The sequence below is a fragment of the Erythrolamprus reginae genome, chromosome 3 (genome assembly GCF_031021105.1).
Source record: "Erythrolamprus reginae isolate rEryReg1 chromosome 3, rEryReg1.hap1, whole genome shotgun sequence".
NCBI lineage: Eukaryota > Metazoa > Chordata > Lepidosauria > Squamata > Dipsadidae > Erythrolamprus > Erythrolamprus reginae.
The window spans coordinates 133,972,091-133,998,570 of NC_091952.1; the positions used below are offsets into that span (position 1 = coordinate 133,972,091).

The 26,480-nt window shown below is 42.8% G+C and overlaps 1 protein-coding gene across 5 annotated transcripts in view; it reads right to left on the minus strand.

Moving 5' to 3' along the window:
• The window catches only part of RABGAP1L (RAB GTPase activating protein 1 like), a 224,733-nt gene that overhangs the window by 59,865 nt on the left and 138,388 nt on the right, over window positions 1-26,480 (minus strand). The gene's annotated exons all lie outside the window — the stretch shown is intronic.

A 26,480-nucleotide genomic window follows, 5' to 3' on the forward strand; every position in this document is an offset into this window, starting at 1 on the left:
ACCCGCCTGGCAGATGTGATCACCACCAAGAATGCAGTCTTGAGAGTCAATATTCTGAGTGGTACATGGCGAAACGGCTCGAATGGAGGACCAGTTAAGGCGTGTAACACCAAAGACAAATCCCAGGAAGGGAACCGATGTACTGGTGGAGGCCTGATGTTGGCTGCCCCTTTCAGGAAGTCCCTGATCCAAGGATGTCTCGTGAGGGGGCGGTAACTGTCTCCTCCTATTATCGTGGATAATGCGGCCACATGACGGCGCAACGTGTTTGGTGCGAGTCCTTTTTCCAAGCCTGCCTGAAGAAAGCTTAAGACCATGAGAGAGGAGGCCTTTTGTGGATCCACCTCCCGCTCCTCACAGAACTTGCAAAAGGAAGCCCAGGTCGCTTGGTAAATTCTTCTTGTCGAAGGTCTGCGAGCAGCCTGAATTGTGTCGATGACTGTATCTGGCAAATTTTGGCGTCTTAGATGTTGCCGCTCAATCGCCACACGGTCAGCTGCCACCACTGAGGCTCTGGATGTGATATCGAGCCCTGGGAGAGGGAGATCCGGCGATCCAGGATCCTCCAGTGGGGTGACACTGACAGTTGCATCAAATCCGCAAACCAAATGCGGCGAGGCCAGTAAGGGGCCAGCAACAGTACCTCTGCTTGTTGCTCCAGAATCTTCCGCATTACCCTGGGAATGATGGAGATCGGTGGAAATGCGTACAGAAGTCCTGGTGGCCACTGTAGTCGAAGAGCGTCTACCCCCTCCGCACCCGGGGTCGGGAAGCGGGAGAAGAAACGTGGGAGTTGAGAGTTGCTTTGAGTAGCAAACAGGTCCAAGACTGGCCTCCCAAACCTCTGCACAATGTCCAGAAAAACTGCGGGATCCAGCTGCCACTCCCCTGGGTCCAAGGTCTCTCGGCTCAACCAGTCCGCGCACACATTCTCCACCCCCGAGATGTGCTCCGCCGACAGGGAAGCTAGATTGGTCTCCGCCCACCTGAGCAGGGACTCCGACTCCCTCATCAGTCGTCGAGACCGTGTCCCCCCTTGTCTGTTGATGTGAGACCGGGTGGAGACATTGTCGGTCTGAACTAGGACATGCTGACCCCTTACCAGGTCTGCGAAACTGAGGAGAGCCAAGGAAACCGCCTTCAACTCCAGAAAATTGATGTTGACATCCCTCAGGTCCGATGGTTCCCAAAGGCCCTGGGCCAAATTTGAGGAAAGATGAGCTCCCCACCCTTCAAGCTGGCGTCTGTTGTCACCGTAAGAAGGTATCGTTCCAGAAATAGGGAACCCCTTGTTAGAGCTGGGGAAACCCACCACTGTAAGGACCTTCGAACCCTCGAGTCGAGATGCACCTGTAGGTGAGAGTGGCTGGTCTTCTTCCTCTGGAATGGCAAGAGGAACCACTGGAGAGGACGTAGGTGATACCTGGCCCATGGAATGATATCGATACATGAAACCAGCGTACCGAGTAGCTTGGACAGGAAGGAGAGCTTGGGGTATTGTTGCGATGCCAAGACACGAACGAGCTCCCTGATGGTGGACTGTCTCTCCTGGGACAGGAAGACAAGGCCCCTCCTGGAATCTATGATGGTTCCCAGGTGAGCAAGCCGAGTCGTGGGAATCAAGTGGCTCTTGTCGAAGTTGATCAAAAAGCCATGATCCTGAAGCGTCTGGATCATTAGATGTAAGTCCTGATATGCAAGGTCTCTTGTCCTGGACAGAATCACGATGTCGTCCAGGTAGGCCATCAGGCGCACCGATTGATGCCTGAGACCGGCCGTGAGGACATCCAGCAGCTTCGTGAATGATCTTGGGGCCAATGAAAGCCCGAAAGGCATGGCCCTGTACTGAAAATGGGCCCCATCCAGGCTGAAGCGCAGATATTGTCGGTGAGGCGGAAAAATGGGGACATGGAGGTAGGCCTCCTTTAGGTCTATGGATGTCATGTAGTCCCCCTGCCTGATGGCTGCCAGAATGGACCTTAGAGAATGCATTTTGAACCTTCTGTACTTGACATAAAGGTTCAATCTCCAAAGGTTCAGTATGAGACGTACCCCTCCTGATGACTTCAGGACCAGGAAGATTGCTGAGTAGAACCCCATACCCTGTTGGGGTAGAGGGACTTCCTCGATGGCTCCTATCTCCAACAGGTGAGACACCTCTTGGTACAGAAGCCTCTTCTTGGGAATGTCCAAGGGGGCACGACAAGGCAGATAGCGGCACGGTGGAGGGCGAAGAAACTCGATCCTCAGACCTTCTGAGACCGTGGCAGCCGCCCATGGGTCCGAGGAAGTGTTTGTCCAGACGTCTGAGAAATGTATTAGCTTGCCGCCCAAGGGGGTATCCACAGGAAAGTCATTTGGTCTTTCTCAACCCCCTGCTGGAACCTCTAAAGGGGCGGCGGCCTTGGAAGGACCTGTTGCGATCAAATTGCGGGGTCCTGTCCGAACGAAAGGAACCTTGTCCGAAGGATCCTGGAAAGTAGGACCTCGACCCTTGGTTGTTGGTCGAGGCAGAGTCATTCCGAAAGGGCTGCCTCCGTTGGTAGGGGGTAAAGCGCCTTCCCTGCTTCTTGCTGGAGCTGGGCATAACCTTCTTCTTCTCCCTGTCCTCCACTAATACATCGTCCAAGACCTCTCCGAAGAGTTTCTTGCCCTTGAACGGTGAAGAAGCAAGGGCCCATTTAGATTTTACATCGGCCTGCCAATTCCACAACCAAATGAGCCTGCGGGAGGCGACCGACGACGCCATTGCTCTAGATGCGAACTTAGCCGCATTAACTGTGGCGTCCGCGGAAAATTCTGTGGCCGCCAACAGTTTGTTCAGGTCCTGGCGAAGTCTCGCATCTTGTGGATCCACTCTGGACTGGATCTCTTGTATCCAGAGGATCGTAGCTCGATTAAAGAAAGAGGCCGCCGAAGCAGCCCTTACGGCCCAAGCCGCCATTTGATGAGCCCTGCGAATGACATTGTCCGCCCTTTTGTCCTCAGCCCTTAATCCCTCCTGAGACTCCGAAGGAACAAGGGCATTCGAGACCAAGCTGGTCACCGGCTTGTCCACCGTAGGTAGCTCCAAGAGATCTTCCATGGTCTGGTCAAAGGTGTAAAAGTGCTTGTCGAGATTAGACGGGCCCTGGGCTGTCGCAGGGCTCTCCCATGGGCGCTGCACTGTCTCCAGAAACAAGTGGGATGATGGCACATTGACAGTCTCCTGCTTTGGAAACACAAACAGGCCCCCTGTAGGCTGACCCAGTGCCGAAGGAGCCCCTTGACCTCCCTCTCCAGCCTGGTCAATGGTCATTTTCGCCTTGTTCAGCAAAATCCTGAAGAGGGAGGACCTGAACAGACCGGGCAACGCGGGTTGTTCAGGTGGCTGGTCATCTCCGGATAACTCATCGTCCGCCTTGCTGAATTCATCCCTGGAAAAGTCATCCTCATCCTTGGACTCCAGCATGGATTAAGTGGCTGGAGCTATCCAGGGGTCTCTGAACCTCGTTGGAGCAGGACCTGCTGGCAGCTGCTGTTGCTGAGCCACACTAGCCTGCCCCTGAGTGTATGCACTGACAATTAGGTCCTGCAGGGCCTGGGGCATACTCTGCCAGGAATCTTGCGCAGTGCGTAAGCCAGCAGCCGTGGGGGTGAATGTGGCTGCTTGTGTCTGCCCACCTTGTGGATGGATAGGCTGTGGAGCAGTGAAGGTGCAAGGCCACGCAGCTTTTCTTCCAAACACAAGGGCCTCTGGCCTGGAAGAAGTGGAGGATTGGAAAGGCCTCTCTGGTGACCAAACCCTCTCTGAGGCTGAGCCTACAACCCCTGGTGTGAATATGGGGGAGACTGGCGGGGGGATGGCACCGAGAGGCTGAGCAGCAGAGGCAGAAGATCTTTGAGAGGCCTCCAACTGTTTCTCAAGCGCTTTCATGCGCTTCTCAGCTTCTCTGAGAGAAGCTCCCTGGGAGGGCTTGGATTTGGGAGCCCTCTCCTTGGGGGTACTGGGCCTGTTGGCATTGGCCTCCTCCCCGGCCTGGATTGCTTGATCTGCCATGGGTCCAAATCAACTCACAATTAGCAATATGTGAAGAAAAAGACGTCTCTGCTCGCACAACACCGACAAGAGACACAATGACAGGGCTGAGTTGCGCCTGCGTGTCTCTAAGCAGTATTACGGCCTGCTCCAAGCTGAGCCAATGAGGGAATCCCCCTACAACAGCTCTGGGAGGCGGCAGCCTGACGAGATTAATAACGGCCTGCTGCTATGGCAACCGCTGATACTTTTGGGCGCGAAGCAGCTCCCTCGGCCGGTCTCGCTTTGAAAATGGCCGCCGGGCCGTTGCCCCGGCAACCCTGGATACAATCGGGCGCGTTATGAGCAGCCCGGTCCGTTGCGGCCTCCCAACATGGCCGCTAGGCCATTGCTATGGGAATGGGCGGGAAGCCAAGCTCTCCCGCCCTCCGACTGTCTCTCGATCTCGGCGGCTTCCCCTCTGAGGCCTCGCCGACGCCGATCACTCCGGAGGCTCTCAGCTGACAGTCGGGTTCCATGGCGCTCAATAAGGTAGCGCGGAGCGGGGGGGGCGTCTGTAAAGCCCCTCACGGAGGCCCCTGTCCGAAATGACAGGCGGCCTTGTGACCTATTCGCCACGGGAGGGGCGGACCCCCCCGAGGCGTCAGTCACCCCCTCGGCTACCGGGCGCTACCACGGAGGCAGACAGCCCGGGAGCTCTCTCTGTCTCCCACAGGCCCTTTCCACAATGTGGGGAGAATCACAGAGGAGCAGCAGCTGACAGGGCAAACCCTCTGGAGGTTTAAACCCTGGCTGCCCGAGGAAATCCTTTCCCTCTGCTGCACCTGAAAGACAAAAGGAAAAAGAGAAAAAAATATTAGTAGTAAAATTTATTAATAAACATCATTTTTAACAAAAAACAGAAAAGGAGAACAAACTCAAAGTCCCTTTACTGCGACTGAGTTTTTAGACTGGAGGGCTAAGGGGGCGGTGCCTGCCTAATATTTAAATTAAACTCAGTCCCGACCAATCAGACTGTAGAATTACCCATCTTGGACTCTCCTTGCAAGTGCATTGGAGAATGTAATGAACAAGTGGCATCATTAATGGCACCATTACACCAGACCAGGATGGAAGAAAGAAACTGGATGGGAGTCAAGCTAAACCTGGCTGGAATAATAGCAACACCCCAGTTAGACTGGCTGCATCACCTCTATACAACCGTAGCATTAGGCCCACCCCACAGGGGTTGAAGAAGTTCCAGATGGGCAATGAACTTCAAAGAAGGTGTAGGTGTAGCTTCAGCAACTGGGACTGTGGACAACGAAGCAGTGGAAGTGATGTGCCGGTGCCTGGAGGCTGTTGGGGTCTGGATGGGCGTCAACAGACTCAAACTCAACCCGGATAAGACAGAGTGACCTCCCAGGGACAATTCCATCTGTCCGTCCATAACCCTGGGGGGGTCCGCAGCTTGGGTGTCCTCCTCGATCCACAGCTCACATTAGAGAACCATCTTTCAGCTGTGGCGAGGGGGACTTTTGCCCAGGTTCGCCTGGTGCACACCAGTTGCGGCCCTATCTGGACCGGGACTCGCTGCTCGCAGTCATTCATGCCCTCATCACCTCGAGGTTCGACTACTGTAATGCTCTCTACATGGGGCTACCTTTTCAAAGTGTTCGGAAACTTCAGATCGTGCAGAATGCAGCTGCGAGAGCAATCATGAGCTTCCCTAGGTATGCCCATGTTACACCAACACTCCGCAGTCTGCATTGGTTGCCGATCAGTTTCCAGTCACAATTCAATGTGTTGGTTATAACCTATAAAGCCCTTCATGGCATCGGACCAGAATATCTCTAGGACCACCTTCTGCCGCATGAATCCCAGCGACCGGTTAGGTCCCACATAGTTGGCCTTCTCTGGGTCCCGTCGACTAAACAATGTTGTTTGGCGGGACCCAGGGGAAGAGCCTTCTCTGTGGCGGCCCCGACTCTCTGGAACCAGCTCCCCCTGGAGATTAGAACTGCCCCCACCCTCCTTGCCTTTTGTAAACTCCTTAAAACCCACCTCTGTCGTCAGGCATGGGGGAATTGAGACATCCCCCCTGGGCCTATACAGTTTATGCATGGTATGTTTGTGTGTATGCTTGCTTTTAATATTGGGGTTTTTAGTGTTTTTAAATTATTAGATTTGTCCTACATTGTTTTATTGTTGCTGTGAGCCGCCCCGAGTCTACGGAGAGGGGCGGCATACAAATCTAATTAATTAATTAGATAGATAGATAGATAGATAGATAGATAGATAGATAGATAGATAGATAGATAGATAGATAAAGAAGCAAGCAAGCAAGCAAGCAAGCAAGCAAGCAAGCAAGCAAGCAAGCAAGCAAGCAAGCAAGCAAGCAAGCAAGCAAGCAAGCAAGCAAGCAAGCAAGCAAGCAAGCAAGCAAGCAAGCATCAAGTAGCCTCAGAAATTCTTCTCTCCTAAATATTCTCTACAAAGGACGTCTCAAAGAGGGTGGAAGTCCTGCACCAGACCCTAAGATAAGCAAAGGTTGCTTGCAAAGGAAAAAACATAAAGTGGGTTAAATGTCTATATTGCCTTGCAAATCAGCCAAGATCAAACCAACAGTTCCTAGATTGAGATGATTTGAATTGAAAGTTCTTTAGAATCTAGCTAAAAGATAAATTGTAAAGTAGATGTCACTGACAATCAAAAGAGTGAAATCGGAAAGCACTTGTCAATTGTCACCCATCCATAATAAAATATGTGCAAGATTAAATGTTTAATTGTTACATCTTACTCACTGAAACATAGAAACATAGAAGTCTGACGGCAGAAAAAGACCTCATGGTCCATCTAGTCTGCCCTTATACTATTTTCTGTATTTTATCTTAGGATGGATATATCCCAGGCATGTTTAAATTCAGTTATTTATCTACCACGTCTGCTGGAAGTTTGTTCCAAGGATCTACTACTCTTTCAGTAAAATATATTTTCTCATGTTGCTTTTGATCTTTCCCCCAACTAACTTTAGATTTTGTCCCCTTGTTCTTGTGTTCACTTTCCTATTAAAAACACTTCCCTCCTGGACCTTATTTAACCCTTTAACATATCTAAATGTTTCGATCATGCCCCTCCTTTTCCTTCTGCCCTCCAGACTATACAGATTGAGTTCATTAAGTCTTTCCTGATACGTTTTATGCTTAAGACCTTCCACCATTCTTGTAGCCCATCTTTGGACCCGTTCAATTTTGTCAATATCTTTTTGTAGGTGAGGTCTCCAGAACTGAACACAGTATTCCAAATGTGACACAGTATTCCATAGGCTGAAAGGGAATTCTAGTCTAACTCCCTGCCCATGATAGGAAACCTTAGATCATCCCAGACAAATGATTGTCCAATCTTTTCCTAAAAATCTCCAGCAGTGGTGCTGTGCATGGTTTTCCTATTAAGAAAGGAAAGGGAAATCTTTTTGTACAAGAAACAGATCTGTGTGCCTTTGAGACTGTTTTAGCCTGCCACCATCTATTCTCTGCCTCCTGAATCCCAGCTGATTAGGGGGAAATGGGGATTTTGCAGTAACTTCCCCCTGGAATAGAGAGGGAGTGGTGATTTTACAATATTCTTCCCCTGCCACGCCTCCTTTTCCGAATTTCTGGTAGGCCTGTTGGATCCGTTTTTCACCATTCACAGACTTTCCTGAAGCCTGAGTAGGGTAAAAAATGGCTCAACAGCCCAACCAGAAGTTCATTTCTGAACTTCCAGTAGGCCTATTGGGTCATTTATTCACCATCCATGCGTTCAGAGGCTTTCCTGAAGCCTAGGGAGGGTGAAAAACGGTCCAATGGGAAGTTCGTTTCCAAACTTCTGGTAGACACACTGACTCCGTTCTTCACCATCTATAGGCTCTGGAAGCTTTCCTAGAGCCTGGAAAAGGCTAAAACACCCTTTCCCTGCCCTCCAGAAGGCTGAAAATCAACTGGAGCTGACACAGCGCAACGCCTCGTGTGCCCTTAGATATAGCTTGCCATAGGGTCGCGATAATGGCTGTACTGTATTGCTATTATCTTTCCTATTATCTATTTCCTTATCTTTGTTGCTTGTGTCTTCCGATTTATATTACTTGTTTTATTTAGTACCTTAGTATGATTTTTCATTGATTGTTTATTTAGTATCCTCTGACTATCATTAAGTGTTGTATCTTATGATTTCTGATGAATGTATCTTATGGTTATTATGATTTATCACTTGTTAAACTGAAAGCTTATTTGCCGGAAAAAAATTCCTTGTCTTCAATCACACTTGGTCAATAAAGAATTCTATTCTATTCTATGTGCTAGAACATTAAATGCATTAGTAATCTTACTGAAAAAGCAGTCACAAACTTAGAAAATATCATGACAAGGAAGAAATGTTTATCTTTCATGATCAGGATAGGGAAAGCAGACATATTTTCCAATGGCAATATGTCTAAAAATTGGACATGGGAAAAATTTAATAAAATAATGCCTTCAAAGTATAAATTCTGTGGGCACCATATGCAAGAAAAATCTATCAATGTGTCCCAGAGTAAATATTTTTAGCTCTGTCTTGGACAAGAACTATCAAAATCTCCTAATTTTGAGATAATGTTTAGAAATTCAGATTAACTTTTCAGTTTCTGATGCAAACTGTTCATAGACTACATAAACTGTTGGAAATTCTGAGGACTAGAAAAAGATAAAAGTATTTGAAAGGGATGAAACAGATTGCTTGAATGTCTGGCTTTAGATAGTTTGTGATCAAACCAAACTTCATTTCAGATATTTTTATCTGGTTGTTAATCTACAGTAGCAAAAATTCAGGAGGAGTCTGGCAACATCTCTTCAGATTAACATATTCTATTAAAAGGCATACATTTTTATGAGCTTCATCCCATGCGTGAATTGACTAAACTAATATCTGATTAAACTTGTTGCTCATGAAAGCTTATGTATGTCTTTTAATAAAATGTGTTTGTTTGAAAAAGCGCCGCCAGATGGTTTGATCTGTACATGATAGGAGCTGCTTCGCCCCAGATATAGAACAAAATGTGGTTATTTTAAGGCAGAATGGCTGGGGTAGAGTAAAAGTTGGGGGAAAGCCAAGGCTTTCTATGGTGATGGGTATGTGTGGACATCATAGTGGCAGCTGAATGGATATATGGGAAGGGGAGGGTTTGGATCATGGAAATTAGAAGTAGGGAGGCCAATGAGATGTGTCAAATGAGATATCAGCTACAATAGCCAAGGGGAGACAGAGCAGATATATCAGTGATGGCGAACCTTTTTTTGGCTCATGTGCCAAAAGTGCATTCGTGTGCACACCCATGCCCTCCCCCACACACGCATACAATCCCCACACTGCCCTCCATGCATACTCACAACCCACTTTGTGTGCCACTGCACCCCACACATGTGCACAGACCTCACTGAAGCCTCCAGATTCCTGAAGCCTGGGGACAGCAAAAAATGGCCAAACAGGCCGACTGGAAGTTCAGAAATAAAATTTTGATTGGTCTGTTTGGGCCATTTTTCACTGTCCCCAGGCTTCAGGAAGCTTCCCTGAAGCCTCCTGGAGTGTGAAAAGTTTGGAAAACAGACTTCTGGTTTGCCCATTGGGCCATTTTTTGCACTCTGGAGGCTTCAGGGGGCTTTCTGAAGCCTCTGGAAGGCGAAAACAGCCTTCTCCAAGGCCAAAAAACAGTTAGCAAGCATGCACATGTGCACTGGAGCTGACATAGGGTAATGTCTCACATGCCCTCTGATATGGCTCTGAGTGCCACCTGTGGCACACATGCCATAGGTTCGCTATCACAGTGATATACCACGCTAGGAACATGATTTTATTCCTGAAATCAGTGAAATAAGAAATAGGACTAGAAGGTGCTAAGAGAAGAGTGGGAACAAAAGGTGATAAGAGGCTATAAAGTAACAGAGATCATACAAAAGAAATTGATAAATTTAGTGAGATATTACAGATTTGGCCGACATTTCTAATAAATTTCTTATGGAATCCAGATTTTATTCAGCAATCTGATGTAGTTAGGTAGAAATTTGAGAACATAATAGTTTGTTCCAGGTTCAAAACATGAAAAAATATTTACATTTTATTTATGCCCCTAGGTAATAAAGATAACAGTATCAGAAAAATCAGGGAAGTTTGATGCTCATTTGGTTGCATTGATTCAAAGTTAAAAGTATTAAGTTAGTTTTAAGTATTCTTTAAAACCCAAAAACCATTTTATCCAATCTATAAAACCTTCTTTGACAGTGTTCTCAAACAGATTCATGGGATTATCTAATAGATTTTACATATTAACTAATAGACTTTACATGTATAGGACTAATTTTGGGGAGAGGGAAGTCAATAACTTCTAAAAAACTGTAGTAGCTAAAATGCCAAGAAACAAATTTAAATGGCTAAAAAGAAATATATGATAGGAATCACCTTAATAACTTATGTGAATGAAAGAAGTAACTCATTTCCTACTTGCATTAGTTATTTGGTTTATATCCTGGCTTTCACTCAGGAGCTCAATGTAGTGTACGTGGTGCTCTTCTCCTATCATCCCTGCAACAACCTCATAAGGAAGAGTATCTGGCCCAAAGTTATCCAGTGAGCTTTTAGGATTGATAGTAGAGTAAAATCTGGCCTTTTTTCTTCTGATCCAACATTTTAATCATTATACTTTACTTGTTTCTTTTGATTTAGACTAATTGATCTTGTTAATTTATTTCAAATTATTTTGATTTGGTGTGATTAATAAAACTGATGGAAAAAATGACAAGATGAGATAAATGTGAAGGAATACAGCCATGAGAAAATTACATACACTGACGAGTTATAATTCATAGCAGTAGTTGTATGACATGGGGTAAGATACTGAAAAATAGGAGATAAAAATTGGAAAAAGTAAAACCAAGTAGGTGTCTGTTAAAAAAAGCAAAAAAAAAAAAAGAATTATACTTTCATTATATAAAGTCACATATGTGTCTGCATAACTCTGCATAACCTAAAAAAGAGGACAATAAAACAGTGTAGAAAATTTTAAATGTTAAAAAGAATACATAAAAATTATGAATGGTTTGTCTTTTCAGTTATTGTTCATGACAATTAAATAGAATTATTGTTTCCAAAGAGAACACACCTTTGCTTTAGCTAAATATGCGGTGTTGGTGACAAATTGCAGCAAATAAAAGCCACCCCCAGTATGTTCTATAGACATATACGGGAAATATTATACCAGATTGAACATTCCTTGATCTCACATCTGAATGTATAGATTTACTGTACACAATTTTTGAGTATCCTTTATTAAGATTTACAAGGGTGCCAATTTTTTAAAAAATAAGTATCAATTTCTCTCTTATGTCAACAATGCATACAATTTATTGAGGGATGTTATAGAAATAAATAAGGATGATAGCAGGATCACTTACTGGTTAAGGTAGTTGAACTGCTAAAGTTTAGCCACATACATATACATGCAACAGTTATAGTTTAACAAAGTCTTAGCCATTTTAAGGACATGTTAATAGAAAACGGACTCTTACGTTTATCACTGACTCTGAATTAGAACAACTACAATCCACAACTGCATGAAGTATATTGCTATGAAATCTGTTTCTTTTTAAGGACATGATGGATTATAAATTAGACAATGACAAATCTTGGAGTCAAATACTGTAGATCAAAACTTTAAAAATAACAGAAATGTTTTATCTTTTGATTTTGATTATATTTATTCACCATAATGTTAAAATGTTTTGAGGGTAGCTTGTAAATTTATTAAATAAGCTGATGAGCCAAAATAGTGCAAATAATTGAAATTCTGAAGCATCCAAAGAGTTTCAGGAGAAAGTGTGGTTACATCAAACTTGTATTCTTTGCCTGTCAAATAGGATCTCCATATTCAGCACCAGATCAAGGACAAGAATATGTATAAATATTTCAGAATCACAGTTCATTAACAATTATTTTTATTATTTAATAAGACATTGTTATTTTCATGCCAATATTCTAGAATCTACCTGAGACATGATTGTTTGCTTAGGACACCAATGAAATTGTCCTTTGTATCTCAGTAGAAAGGCAGAATAAGAGAATGTTCCTCAGTTTTAATAGCAACAAGTCATACAACATGGTTGTTTTTTAAAAAGAAAAATGACAGGTTTTTTCCCCATTTTCATGCTTTTTGAAAATTGCATGATGGAGCATTATAAAAAATAAAAATCAGAGGTTCAGAACAGAGAAATAATATTGGATTCACAAAATACTGGCAGTTCTTCCTCCCCACTATCTAAAAGAGGCAGAATGATTTGGGATCAGAATACAAAACTGCTCCAATCAGCATGACCAATAATGTAATATGATGGGAGTTGTCCAAAATAACAGGAAGACACCACGTTGTGTATGCCTGGCTTTGAAGGAAGGTAGCTAAGTGCCATTGCTTCCCAACTCTAATGACTAAAAGAGACAGACCCTCTCTCAATGAACCACTAGATGAACTGGGTATGTGAAAGCAGACAGACAGCAGACAAGAATGACAGATTTGCCAGACACCCATTTTTGCAAAACAAGGATCTCACCGCAAGAAGACGAGGCACAAACAGGCGATGCCCCATCCCCAGAAGTTCCAGCACTCGACATGCATACTCATTCACAAGCTTGCTTCTCTCATCGTGAATATCCTGGGTCTTTCTGATGGATGGTGCGAGCTTGGGAGCTGGGGTTGGGCAAGACACCCCTTCCTCCATCAGCAAAAAACTGCAAGTATCCAGAATGAGAAATGCTGTCTTCGTAAGCCACAGTTTTGCACTATAGTATTATGGGATCAGATTTAGGTCTCTTAGGAACCAATGCATTTATTGTCCACGACAGGGACCACGAAGTATAATATTTTTTTTAAAATCCCCCAGAAAACATGTTTGAAGGAAGCACAGAAGAAGCCGGTATTCCAAAGCACAGCTGCAAACCTAGGCTGAAGACTTAGATCTAAAAATGCCTGAAAAAAGAGAAAAATGGCAGAGAACGATGCAGAAAAAGGGCTGCAGTGGCCCAGCTTGCCTGGAAGTGCATGTAAGTACAAGGAGGAGAAGCAGAAAGAGCAAAAAGCCAAGGCTGGTTGTAAAGCTGCAAAGAAAAAAAGGATGAGCTCATTGCAATCCCTGATTCGTGACACGCGTGGTTAGGCGTCTGCTGCTGCTGCTGCTGCTGCCGCTTCTCTCTGTGAATCGGTAATGAAATGACAGAAAAGGCGGGGGAGGGGGAGAGGAAGGCGGAGGCAGCTGAATGAGCATGCAGAGGATGCCTCAGAGGAGAATGCTGTCATAAGAAGCCAATGGCGAGCGACCCTCCAAATCCGCCTTCCTCCCATATATGTTAGCTCCCCAGCACACAGACAACCTTGTTCAAGTCCCTCGCTAAGGCAAGTCCCACTGAAATTCAACCACAGTACTAACAGGCTTTCAAATCAAGATTTAATACTGCTAGACATATGGAATTAAGAAAATAGGAGGGGAAACTTGTCAGTCCCACCCAGATTGCTGCATGAATGGAAGACAGATGGAAATATAGAACAGGCGAGTGCTAAAACTCTGAAATGTCTGCATTTGTGCTTCTTGTGCAGCACAAATCATACTTTTCAGGGCAGACCGCTTTATGTAAGTAAAATATCAGAAATTCACAAAGATTTGTCTAAATATATCAAATTAGCATTCTGAGCCAGAACAATATTAAATGGGGAATGTAACTGAAAATGTGTTTGACACAAAAGATGTCATATGCAAGAGAACATAGAAATATTTTTTTGTATATACATCTGCATGAGGAATGTTTAACATTTTTTCTCCATGTGATCTAGCTTTATACACACTGGCCTTGGCAATTATTGTCAGCAAAATAATTTCCACTTATTTTCTCCCTTCAATGAATCTAGTCCATTCTTCATATATGGTATATACAGTATGTGGCCATGTCATTTTATCCATTCTCTGAAGGTGACTGAACTTGCTAGCATGAACCATTTATGATTGTCCTGTATAGCTTTCAGTGTGCCTAGGGCCAGATCAGATCTTTCTGCTGCTTGACCGAGATTCTGCCTGACTTGTTTACATTAGCAATAGCACTTACTGTTATATACTGTTTCAGTGCTTTACAGTCCTCTCTAAGTGGTTTTACAGCATCAGCATATTGCCCCCAACAATCTGGGTCCTCATTTTACCAACCTTGAGAGGATGGAAGCTACCTTGAGCCTGGTGAGATTTGAACTGCCAAATTGCAGGCAGTTATAACATACTCAGGTAGAGCTATCTGAAAGTTGAGTCATGGCAATTGAACTTTTTTTCTTGTTGGTTGGAAATATTTTGCTGCTTTATCCAAATAGCTTTTTCAACCAGTCCTAAGAAGCTACTTGGGATAAACAGTGAAATATTTCAAATCAACAAAAAAAGAAGTCCAGTTGCCATGATTCAACTTCCAGGCAACATGGAAGAAAGCATACCTGTAGTTCTCATTAAGGCTATGATCAGCTACTGATGGACTGAGTAGAGGTTTCTATCAGCCGAAACATTATAGAATCTTCATAATAAGAATGTAATGCTTAATTCTCAGTTTTGCATTATGACATATCCACAATAGAGGACATAGAGATTACCTGTTATCTAAGGGGACAACTGAAACTTTGCGGGACAAAAAATTACTGTAACAGTTATTGCTCCCTGCCCTTCCCCCCAAAATGAACCACCTAGTGAAGTGGCTTTGTACAGATTCGGACACGTAATTGCGGCTTTGCTTGAACTGCTTTATTCCAACATAAACATAACGTTAATATAACAGTCAGTATTCAACTGTCAAACCTCCTCGGGGTTTCCCTATTTAACTACCAGCTGGCTGAGGAACGAACCAATGATTGTCCCTTATTTTCCCCGGTCGCTAGGTTACCGCCCCTCTCCCGGTGCCCTTTCCTGTTCTCATAACACTTCCTGTATGGAGCCTTTCTAGGCATCTCCTGTCGTTGGTACTCCCCCCTTACTCTGGAACATACATAATCCCTTAAGTAGGTTGGCTTCCAAACTATTCTACTCGAATGACGTAGTCCGTCTTCCCCTGCTACCTGACCTCGCTACCTGACCTCGCGGAGGTTCGTGGATTTCTGGCTCTGCAGTTAAAGGAACGGTAAACTGGGACGGAAGGTAAGTATCTACGTTACTGTCCAAGACCCCTGGATCTGCCATTTCCAAACGTACTTCATTATCCTCTCACGGAATGGAACTATTATCTCCCATGAGTTTCTCTGCTTTGCGGAGACGGACCTGATCTAAATGTCTACGCCATACCCTGCCATCCTCTAATTCGACTTCATAAGAACGAGGACCCGACATTTTCACTATGGTGGCCGGAACCCAGGTTGGACCTTCCCCATAAGCTCGGGCAAAAACCTGAGATCCTACTTCCAAGTTTCTAGGAGGAGCCTCCGGCCACGGAGAATTGTTTTCATACCATGGGTGTAACCTCTCCAAAATTATTCTTAATTTTTCACCCATAAGCAGCTCCGCTGGGGTTTTTTGAGTGGCCACACATGGAGTGGAATGCTGGGCCAATAACATCTCTGATAATTTCTTTGACCAAGACCCTTGTGGGAGTTTCTTAAGTGAATCTTTCGCTGACCGTACCATTCGCTCCGCCTGTCCATTACTAGCCGGGTGCCATGGTGACATAAGGGCATGACGGATTCCCGCAGCCACTAAGTAATTTTCAAATAGGACCGATGTAAACTGTGGTCCGTTACCTGACACCACAATATCTGGGTACCCGTGGGTTGCAAACCATGCATTCAACGCATTGATAACTGCAAATGATTGGGTAGAATGTAAATGCACCACTTCCAACCATTTTGAATGGGCGTCCACAACTATTAAAAAATTTTGACCCAGGAAAGGCCCAGCTAGATCAATATGGAGGCGAGCCCATGGGCCTGCAGGGGGTTCCCATACTAGTGGTGGTGCTCTAGGAGGTGAGGGCCTGTTTTCTTGACACCTTAATGCCTCTGCACACTCTTCTATCTCGTGATCTATTCCCGGCCACCACACGTAGTCTCGGGCTAGGCCTTTCATCCTTACAATTCCGGGGTGCCCCTTGTGGAGAAGACTTAGAACTTGGCGCCTAAGAGAGGGTGGAATAATTACTCTGGACCCCCTTAATAAAGAGCCCTTTTCCACTGATAATTCCGAACGGCACCTCCCATAACAGGAATATTCAGGCGCTTGCTCCTTTTTAGGCCACCCCCGGAGCACCCACTGTCTTACTATAGCCAACATTGGGTAACGGCTTGTCTGTTTCGCTACCTCCGATGCGACTAAAACTAATGGACTCTCCTCAATGGCTAACACAGAGGACACTGGCGCCGGGTCATCCAAGGTATCTGGAAGCGGACATCTACTTAGTGCATCGGCATGGGCAATGTGCTTTCCCGGCCGGTACACCAACCGGTAAGTATAGTTTGCTAAGAATATAATCCATCTCGCCATGTGGGGTGACAGAACTACAGGACTTTGGCGATTTCCTGCTAAAATTCCTAGTAGGGGTTGATGATCAGTTACAAGTTCAAATTTTCTTCCGTACAAATAATCGTGAAATCTTCGCACCCCTGCCACTAAGGCCAATGCTTCTTTGTCTATTTGCCCAAAGTTTCGCTCAGCCTTAGCAAGAGTTCTAGAAAAATACGCTAATGGGGCCTCCGACCCATTAGGAAGTCTATGACTTAACACAGCTCCTACTCCAAACTGGGAGGCATCACAAGTCAAAACCAATGGTAATGTTGGGGAATATTGAATCAATATAGTATTGGAAGTCAGAACATCTTTTACGGCCGCAAAAGCGGCCTCTTCTCTGGGTCCCCAGTGCCAATGTGTCTTACTATCTAATAACTGATGTAACGGTTCCGCTATTGATGCTTTGTGTGGAATGAACACTGCGTAGAAATTTAGCAATCCTAAAAAAGCTTGTAATTCCACTTTAGACTGAGGAGTAGGGGCTTCCCTGATGGCTCTGTTTTTCTCAGGGGTAGGATGGATACCTTGTCCATCCACTATAAACCCTAAGAATTCTACTTTAGTAACTCCCAACACGCACTTACTCAATTTTAACTTCAAACCCTTCTCTTGAAATTTTGTTAAGACTGATTTAACTCTTGCTAATAATTCCGTCTCCAAGCAGGCAGATACTAGGACATCGTCGAAGTATGGCACGACCCCTTCCAATCCATTAAGAAGCCTCTCCATGAATCCCTGGAAAATTCCCGGGGCTATTGAAACCCCAAACTGTAACCTTCGGCAACGAAACACCCCTCTATGTGTGACTATAGCTTGTGCTTCTGCAGTTTCACGGTCCACTGTAAGCTGTTGGTAGGCCTACGATAGGTCTAACTTCGCATACAAACTACCCTTCCCCAGTGAGTGCAGAAGATGCTGTACTACTGGAAGGGGGTAAGAATGGTGGGCTAATGCCTTGTTTATGGTACATTTATAATCCCCACATATACGAATTCCTCCGTCCGCCTTTACTACAGTTACGACAGGGGTTTCCCATGCAGCTTGATCTGTTGGCTCTAAGACTCCCTGGGCTATTAACTTATCTAATTCCTCATCTACCTTTGGTCTGAGTGCCAAAGGTACTCGGCGGGGCTTTAAGCGTAGTGCAGGCACTTTCGGATCCAAGCTGAAAGAAATAGGTGAACCGTTATAACAGCCTAGTTTCCCATCAAACACATCTCGAAATTCTTGGGCCAAGGTCATGAACGACGAAGCCCCCCTTACTATATTTATTCCCGTTACTTGTAGGCCCAATGCTTGGAACCAATCCAACCCCAATAGATTAGAAAAAGGCCCATCCACCACTATTAATGGTAATTGTCCCTTAAATTTTTTGAACTGAATGGCAAAGCGTCCTTCTCCTATAACTGGAATAGCACGGCCTTGATAATCTCGCAGATTCAATCGGCATGGTAACAACCCGTTTTTTGACAATTTCGGAAAACACCACTTAGCTGTAGACCACGACACCAGTGAGCAAGCCGAACCCGTGTCAACCTGCATGTTGCACGGCATGTGGCCCAGGCGAACAACCACTGTAATCTTTTCGGATGATGAGGAAGTTTCACTGACAACCGTAGACCTCTGCGATGGACGCGTGTATATCACGTTGCAATCTTGACGTCGGTAATTCGAGTCCTTGTAGTTCCCTCGTCCTCCACTAAAGCTATTGTGCTTCTGGCTTGAGGCTGTTGAAGGTTGCTGTCGGCGGAATTGACAGGCTCTGGCTATGTGGCCCCGTCCTCCGCATCGCCGACAAATAAAGTCTTTAAAGGGGCAATTTGATCTAAAGTGATCTCCTCCGCACCCTCTGCATGGAGATGGTGGTCGTCTAGCTCGCTCAACTGGCTGGACTTTGTTTCTTGCAACAGCTAATTTGCAGACCTCTTCTTCTTCTAACCCCAAAAATCTTTCAAAGTCTTGTGGAATTTGTTTTGCATTAACATCAGGAAGTAATGTGGTGGCATTTACAGTGCTTTCCATCTCTGCTAATGACTGCATTGAGAGCTCGAAAACCCTAGCCTCCGCTAAAGCTGTCTTGAACATTAAGTCTCTGATTGACAATAAACGGCGTTTTAAACGGCCGTCTCTTACACCAAAAACAAGTCGGTCTAGTAAATAATCTTCTAGGTTGTCAAACTTGCAGTATAATGCTACAAAATCATTTATTGATTCTCCTTCTATTTGATTACGATGGTAGAATTTATATCTCCTGGCACAACGGGAAGGTGCTGGGGCATAATGTTCCTGGAGGGTATTTAAGAACTGCTGCCATGGAATGTCATGTATTGGGGTGGGGGCAAATAGGGCTCTTGCTGTTTCGAACATTTCGGCTCCACAGAACCCCAGAAAATATGCACGTTTCCTGTCCTCTGAGATTTCTGTGAACCCATTAGCAATAAGGAATCAGCCAAATCTGGCCACATATGAATTCCATGTTTCACTCTTAGTGTTGAAAGGCGGAAAATTAAGTTGTGTAGACATTATTCCTTTTATTTAACTTAACTTCTTAGATTGTGTACTTGCGTGGAAATCCTTGTCGCCAAAGAAGTGGCTTTGTACAGATTCGGACACGTAATTGCGGCTTTGCTTGAACTGCTTTATTCCAACATAAACATAACGTTAATATAACAGTCAGTATTCAACTGTCAAACCTCCTCGGGGTTTCCCTATTTAACTACCAGCTGGCTGAGGAACAAACCAATGATTGTCCCTTATTTTCCCCGGTCGCTAGGTTACCGCCCCTCTCCCGGTGCCCTTTCCTGTTCTCATAACACTTCCTGTATGGAGCCTTTCTAGGCATCTCCTGTCGTTGGTACTCCCGGACATAACACCTAGAAAAATGTGTTTACAAGTAATCCTTCGCTTACAACTATAATGGAGCCTGACCACAACAGCAATAGTCATGATGGTTGAAAATCAGGCCACCCATATGACTGACACAATTTTAAATCCTTTTTTGTGGTGGTCATTAAGCAAAGGCTGTGGTTGTTAATAAACTATGATTCACCAAAGAAACAGAAGTAAATGCTGGCTTTTGGCAAAACCTTCATATAATGTGGACATGTAAATGTGGTCTGGTTGGGTAGTGATTGGAATTTTGGAAACAGAGTTTAAGTATCTCTAGCGAGGTATGTTGTAATTTCGAACCATCACTAAGGTATCAGGCATGGCCCATATGTATGGCTGGGTGTGATTTTTATTTCTTTTTTAAATAAAAAAATGGGCAATGTTAGATATGACTTTCTTGCTTATTTGTTGTAACTTCCATAAATTCTTTAGGAATTCTCGGTAGTATCTGGCTGGATATTGCCAGAAATCAAAGATTTATTGAAGTAATTCTGCATTTTTATTATTTATTTTTTCTTTAAATCTGATTTTGCAAAGTTTTCTTCTACACTAATTTTATTAAGTTGCATCATGTAAGCTAGTCTCCTGCATAGACTCAGTCTGCTGGAATAGACCTTGGAGGTCTTCTACACCAATGCCCTGCCCATGGCAGAAAACCTTATATCATCCTGGACAAATAGTTGTCCAGTCTTTTCTTGAAAACCTCAGCAGAGCTGCACTGACAGCTCCGTGAGTCAAGCTTTTCCACTAATTGTTCGCACTGTCAGGAAGTTTCTCCTAAGTTCCTGGTTGAATCTCTTTTTAACAAGCTTTCATCCATTGCTTCTTGTCCTGTCCTCAGGAGCTTTGGAGAATAAGTCAACCTATACCTATCTGTGGCAGCCCCTCATGTACCACAAGACAGCTATCGTGTCATCCCTAATTCTTTCTTCATTAGGCTAGACATACTCAGTTCCCTTAACTATTCCTCACAGCTTCAATCTCAAACTGTCTATGTGGCTCTCACCCCATTCTTAAGGGACCTGTAAAGGGGTGTGCATCAGCGCATCAGCGTGCCTACCGTCCCTGTCTTACTGTCCCCATTTATAGGTATTTATTTCCTTTGTTCATGTTTAAAATCATACTTATACTTGCCAAACAAACAAACAAACAAACAAAATTCCTTGCACAATGTATGCCCCTTATCTGCAGGTCCCTTATCATCTTAGTTGGTCTTCTATGCACTCTTTCTAGGGTGCATCTCTCATCCCTCAGGACTCTTGACAGTTTTATAAGAATATACAATCTTAAAAAGTCACAATTAAAACCAACAATAGACTCTGCAAAATACTGGGGAACAAATATTGGGGAATATTGTAGCTCCTTTGGATTCCAGGAATTACATTTAAACACTGGTTAACATTTAGATATCAGTGTCATGGAATTATAGATGAAACTAAAGATAGGGTATGTCTCATATACCAAAATAACCACCTCTGTTTTCTATAGCAGCTTAACTGCTGTCTCCTTTTGGGCCAATCTGTTCCAAAGTTGATCCATTTAAAGAATAATAAATCAATTTTAAAAATCCAAATGGCAGTACTGTTACTCTATTAAAAACAAAGAAAGTTCTGACAAATTAAACAGTATATCAAATGTGTTTATGCTTTAAGGTCCTGAGAGCAGAAGTTTATTTCTTCAAAGGCTGCAGATTCTCTCTCTCTCTCCCTCTCCCTCCCTCTCTTTCTCTCTCCCTCTCACTCTCTCTCTCCCTCCCTCCCTCTCTCTCTCTCTCTGTGTTTTCACAGGCAGACTGTGGAAGAACTGTACACTATGAGTTCAGGAGGGGAAAGCAATGGGAAAATTTGGTGATAGGTACACTATGTCAACTTGCATTATTACTGAGCACTTCTGGGAAAGAAATGGTGAACTGCAAAATCACTGTCTCTGGCAGGTCTAGAGTGGTCGGAGAAAAGGGAAAGCCAACACAGCCCAAACTGTAGTTTGACACATTTAAAAAGATACAGATAGGGTTCACATACTTCCTTTCTTAATCACTTTTATAAATTGCTTATTAATTGCTTTTTTGATATTAGGAACATATCAGACTAAGCTCAAGAAGAATATGGAACAGTTCAGCCTACACATAAATAATTTTATTTGTCAGACAGAATTTTGCTAAATTAAACCCTTATTACCTTCAGCCTAACAGATTTACCCTGGATATTCTACTGTAAGTAGGGGGCCATCCTAACTCTCTTTGTCCTCTGTCAATCTTCGGGCTGTGGGACCCCTTGTATCTCCTTTCTTTCTTGAATGTGCTCCCTCTTTCCTGGAAAAATGCCACCTCACTATAGTCCTTCACACCAGCTACCCTTCTGTGGTTATTATTTCTCAGAGAATCTTCATAATGGCAAATTTATTATATTACATGAGTTTCCTTCGATCCTTAGAAAAAGAAACTTTATACAAGTTCAAATACTTTTTAAACATTTTTCTAAAGGATAATTAGAATGTTGGTTTTGGAAAGTTATAAACAGACTGTTGTTCAGGTGGATTTGTAATAAAATTTTGAAACTAATTATTAGAACCATAAGAAAATGCTGCTGTTTTGATTTCGTAAACTATACATTTATTTTAAGATGGGATTTTGAATGTTGGACATTGGAGAAAATCAGATGGAATTAAAAATTACAGGTAAAGGACAACTTAAATTTAACTTACTGATACAAATGGAGTAAAGAGACTCAAATGTTAATTTTAAAAATGCCTATCAATTAAAAGTGTCTATCAAAGCTGTGTTTGGAAGATTATGAAAAGACTAGATAGGACTGAGTCTGATTTAAAAGTGGATCTAAAACGTTGGACTATGGGAATGATGTGGAAAATGATGCTAGATTGGGTATATAAATGAAATTAAATGATGCCCTACCAAAACAAAGAGTGACAAGAATAACTTTCTTGTACTGAATTTAGGAAAGAGATTTGTTAAAGTTATGAAGAATTTCATGAGAAGAAGGCAAATAATAAATGAGAAGAAATCAAGTTCCAGGACTTAATTGAGAGGATTAACCAATAAGATTGTTGAAAGAAAAGGAAAGGAAAATAAAAAGTTCAAGATTGTTAAAAGTAAAAAGGAATATAAAGTTAGAGAAGACGAGACTAGCCTAGACTAACTTTATTGTCACTTTGAGTGTACACTAATTGTCATACATCATAATGAAAATGTTCATTGTATTTTAAAAGAAAGTGATAAGTTACTAAAATTGTTTATTCTTATTGTGATGAGGGAATTATATATAGAAAAAGAAAGAAAAGAATATGTCATACTATTTATAACATATGTACACATGTGTCAGGATTCAGCATATCCAGTCATTTAAGAAACACTTATTATTTCATAGACATTTCCATCTGGGGGATTGGAGGTGGTATTAAGCTGGTTTGGACCAGTTCAGGACAAGCAACAGTAGTGACTTGCGGGTGGGCCTGCCCTCCCACCCCAGCGCTATGCTGTCCTATTTAGGCAAGTTTTGAAGCCGCATGCATGCGTGCAAGCCACCTGTGCTCACATTTGCAAACCAATAGAGAAAATAAGTGAATATCACCCTTGTGGGGGATCAACAGTAGCTAAGCACTCTGTATATTTAATCTAATCAGTCAGTCAAGAAATACTAAGGTCTGTTGGGCACTGCTCTCTGGTGTTCAGAAGAGATAACACATTGAATATCCTTACAGTATTCTAAAATGAAATAAAGTCAGAGTTAAAAAGAAAAGATGGCAAAGCCAGGGATTAATGAAAGGAACAAATTAACCTTAGCCTGTTCCTTACAAATTCATTTGTTCTTTAAGAGAGTCCTGATGATCTTCTCAATAACCACAGGTCTCCTAGTTCTGGAAATTCCTATAATGATAGCATGTACTGGCAAGGACAGAGTTTTTCATCCATAAGCCACAGTTCTCCTTTGCTTGTTCAGGTTTTATTGATGCTCTAGTTCTGAAAAATTATTATGGCATTCACAGGTAGACTGTGGAAGAACATCTTGTCAAAAAGTTTTGTCCCCTTCCTGACTTTTCATAAATAACAAAGAAGAGGGTATATTTTGTTCTTATTTTTTTCTGCGTTAATAAATACACCATGGCCCATTTTCTCAGTTGTGACTTGCTTTGTTGTATTTTCTGTGACAGGAGTAATTTGTCTTTTCATTTCGTAAAATGCAGGTCTAAAGCTTTGTTTGCTAATTGGCCATTCCTTGGAAGATTTGGAGCAAAATTCAAGAACAGGGGAACTGAAAGACACAGTTCTACCTTGACAAATGGCAGAAAAGCATCAAACCTTGGAGCCAAAATCAATTTCCTGCTCTTTTGGCAATAAGAAGAAATAATATGTTGTCGCCTATTCATCCCAACAAACTGAGAAATACTCCTATCGTACAGTCTCCAAATAATTCCATTCAACACAAGGATGTTGAATTATTGTAAGAAATTCGGTGCCTCAATTTAGCTGGAAAAACTAAAAGACGGAATAATCACATCACTCTGTAGAAAACAATCAGCACTATGAAAATGGTACAATATTCAATTCAATTTCAATTCAATTTATTAGATTATATCTGTCAGTCTTACTAGGTAGACCAGAGGAACTATGACCTTGATAATTTTACAGTGGTCCCTCTACTTAAGAACACCTCTACTTAAGAACTTTTCTAGATAAGAACCCGAGCCCGGAAAAATTTCCCAAGAAATTTGAGAGCAGCACAAAGGCCTAGCCAGTTTCCTGCCATTCTCCCTTTAATCCCGGACATCTCAGGCTTTTGTGGGCTGCCAGAAGAGCCTTTCGGTGGCGTTTAAGGAGGCTTTGGCAGTCCAGAGCAAATGAAGCATTTTCCTTTTTCGGGTCGCTTGGAGAGGGAATAAACTTCTGCCAGTGCCCAGAGAAAAGAAATGCTCTTTTCGCTCTGGGCAGCGACTATCCTCCTCCTCTTCTTCCTCTTCCTCCTCCTCCCATCCAAATTCCAAGTTTTTATTTCTTTCTTAATGGGTGTGCATGCATTATTTGCTTTTACATTGATTCCTATGGGAAAAATTGCTTCTACTTACAAACTTTTCTACTTAAGAACCTGGTCACGGAATGAATTAAATTCTTAAGTAGAGGTACCATTGTACTTTATTGTAAAGTTACATTAACAACTTCCTCCAAGTCTGAAAGTACAATTTTGCCACTGTCACCTTTGTAGCCCGTAACTTAGAGTGGGTCCCTGCTGACCATTTGGTTATCATGGCTATAGCCTCTTACATGACCATTCCCTAAGCAGCATCCCTTTGACTGGTCCCCAAGGTCATTCCCATGTATCCTATTTTTAAAAATGATTTTTAAAAGGCTGCTAAGCTCAAATAATATACAGTATATAGCATAAATACAATAATTCTTACAGAAAATAATGTTGCAAATTTGTTTTTTAATGAAAATAAGCTTAAATAAGTCTTAAATATTTCTTTTTCTAACACAATTCTAGATGAGCATGAAGAATTTAATGAAAAGGAAATTATTTTTTACATTTATATCTTGCCAGAGGACTCCTAGCAGTTTACTCTCATAAAATAGAAAACATAATATTCTTTAGAAGCCAAATATATTTGCTGAAAGTACCCACAAGTCTGAAAGAAGTATCTGAGAGATACATACAAATTAGGTTTTTATAGAAAAGCTTACTGGCTGACTAAATTTACACAAAAACTGTTCAAGTAAGAAAACCTGAACATGTTTTAACAATGACTTGTTATACAAGCCATAATGTGAAGATGCTCACATGCAAACTACATTATGGCATATTGTTGTGCATGAACCAGGCATTTCTGTGACAAAGTTTTTGAAAACAGAATTAATTTGATGTCTCAAAATTATTCAGAGAGGGGCGGCATACAAATCTAATAAATTATTATTATTATTATTATTATTATTATTATTATTATTATTTCATGGTAATCATTTGCCAACAGAGGAAATCTGCTAGAACAGATTGAACACCATTCACTTAAAACTATAATCTAGGAAACTCCAATCTTTTAAGGCAAATGCCTACAAAGAAAAATACCATAACATGTAAGAAACTGATCTGTGATATTTCTATTAGAAATATCAAAAATATCAATGCTCAAAAATATCTAATTGGAATAACAGAAACCTGGTGGGATGAAACACATGACTGGAACACACAGATAAAGGGTTACAATCTCTTCAAGAAAAATAGGTCAAACAAGAAAGGAGGTGGAGTTGCACTATACATAAAAGACCACTACACTGTCACAGAGTTATATCCAGCCAAAGAAGATAACCCCCTAAAAGGATATGGGTTAACATAAAAGAAAAAAAGTATAACTCTACAATAGGAGTATACTACAGGCCACCAAACCAAACTGATACAATGGACAACCTCTTTACAAGCCAACTAACAGAAATATGCAATAAGCACAACACAACAATAATGGGGGACTTTAACTACCCTGACATCAACTGGAAAACCAACTCAGCATCAAGCGGAAAGTCTAATAAATTTCTCACCAGTCTCGCAGATAACTTTCTAGCCCAAAAAGTGGAACCAGGAACCAGAGGGACTGCAACACTAGACCTAATACTAACAAACAGGGAAGAAATGATAGGGGGAATCTCACTTTGGGTGAGAGTGTCCACATCATCCTAAAAATCAATATAATACAATCATTAACTGCTGAACCCAACAGTACTACAGTCCCAGACTTCAGAAAAGCGGACTTCAACAAACTCAGAGACAACCTGGAAAATATCCCCTAGAAGGGAGTTCTAATGGGTAAATCCACACAGGAAGCCTGGGAGGCATAGTTCCCTCTAAGCTGAGCAGTGAGCAATCGCTCACTTAAAAATCATCATCAACTCAAAGTTTTCCAAACCTGCCCAGAAGCCGAGAGGGAAAGAGTGAGAGGGAAGGAGTGAGAGAGGAAGAGAGGAAGAGAGAGAAACAGATAGAAAAGAGAGAGGAAGGAAAAGAGAAAGAAAAAGAATGGGA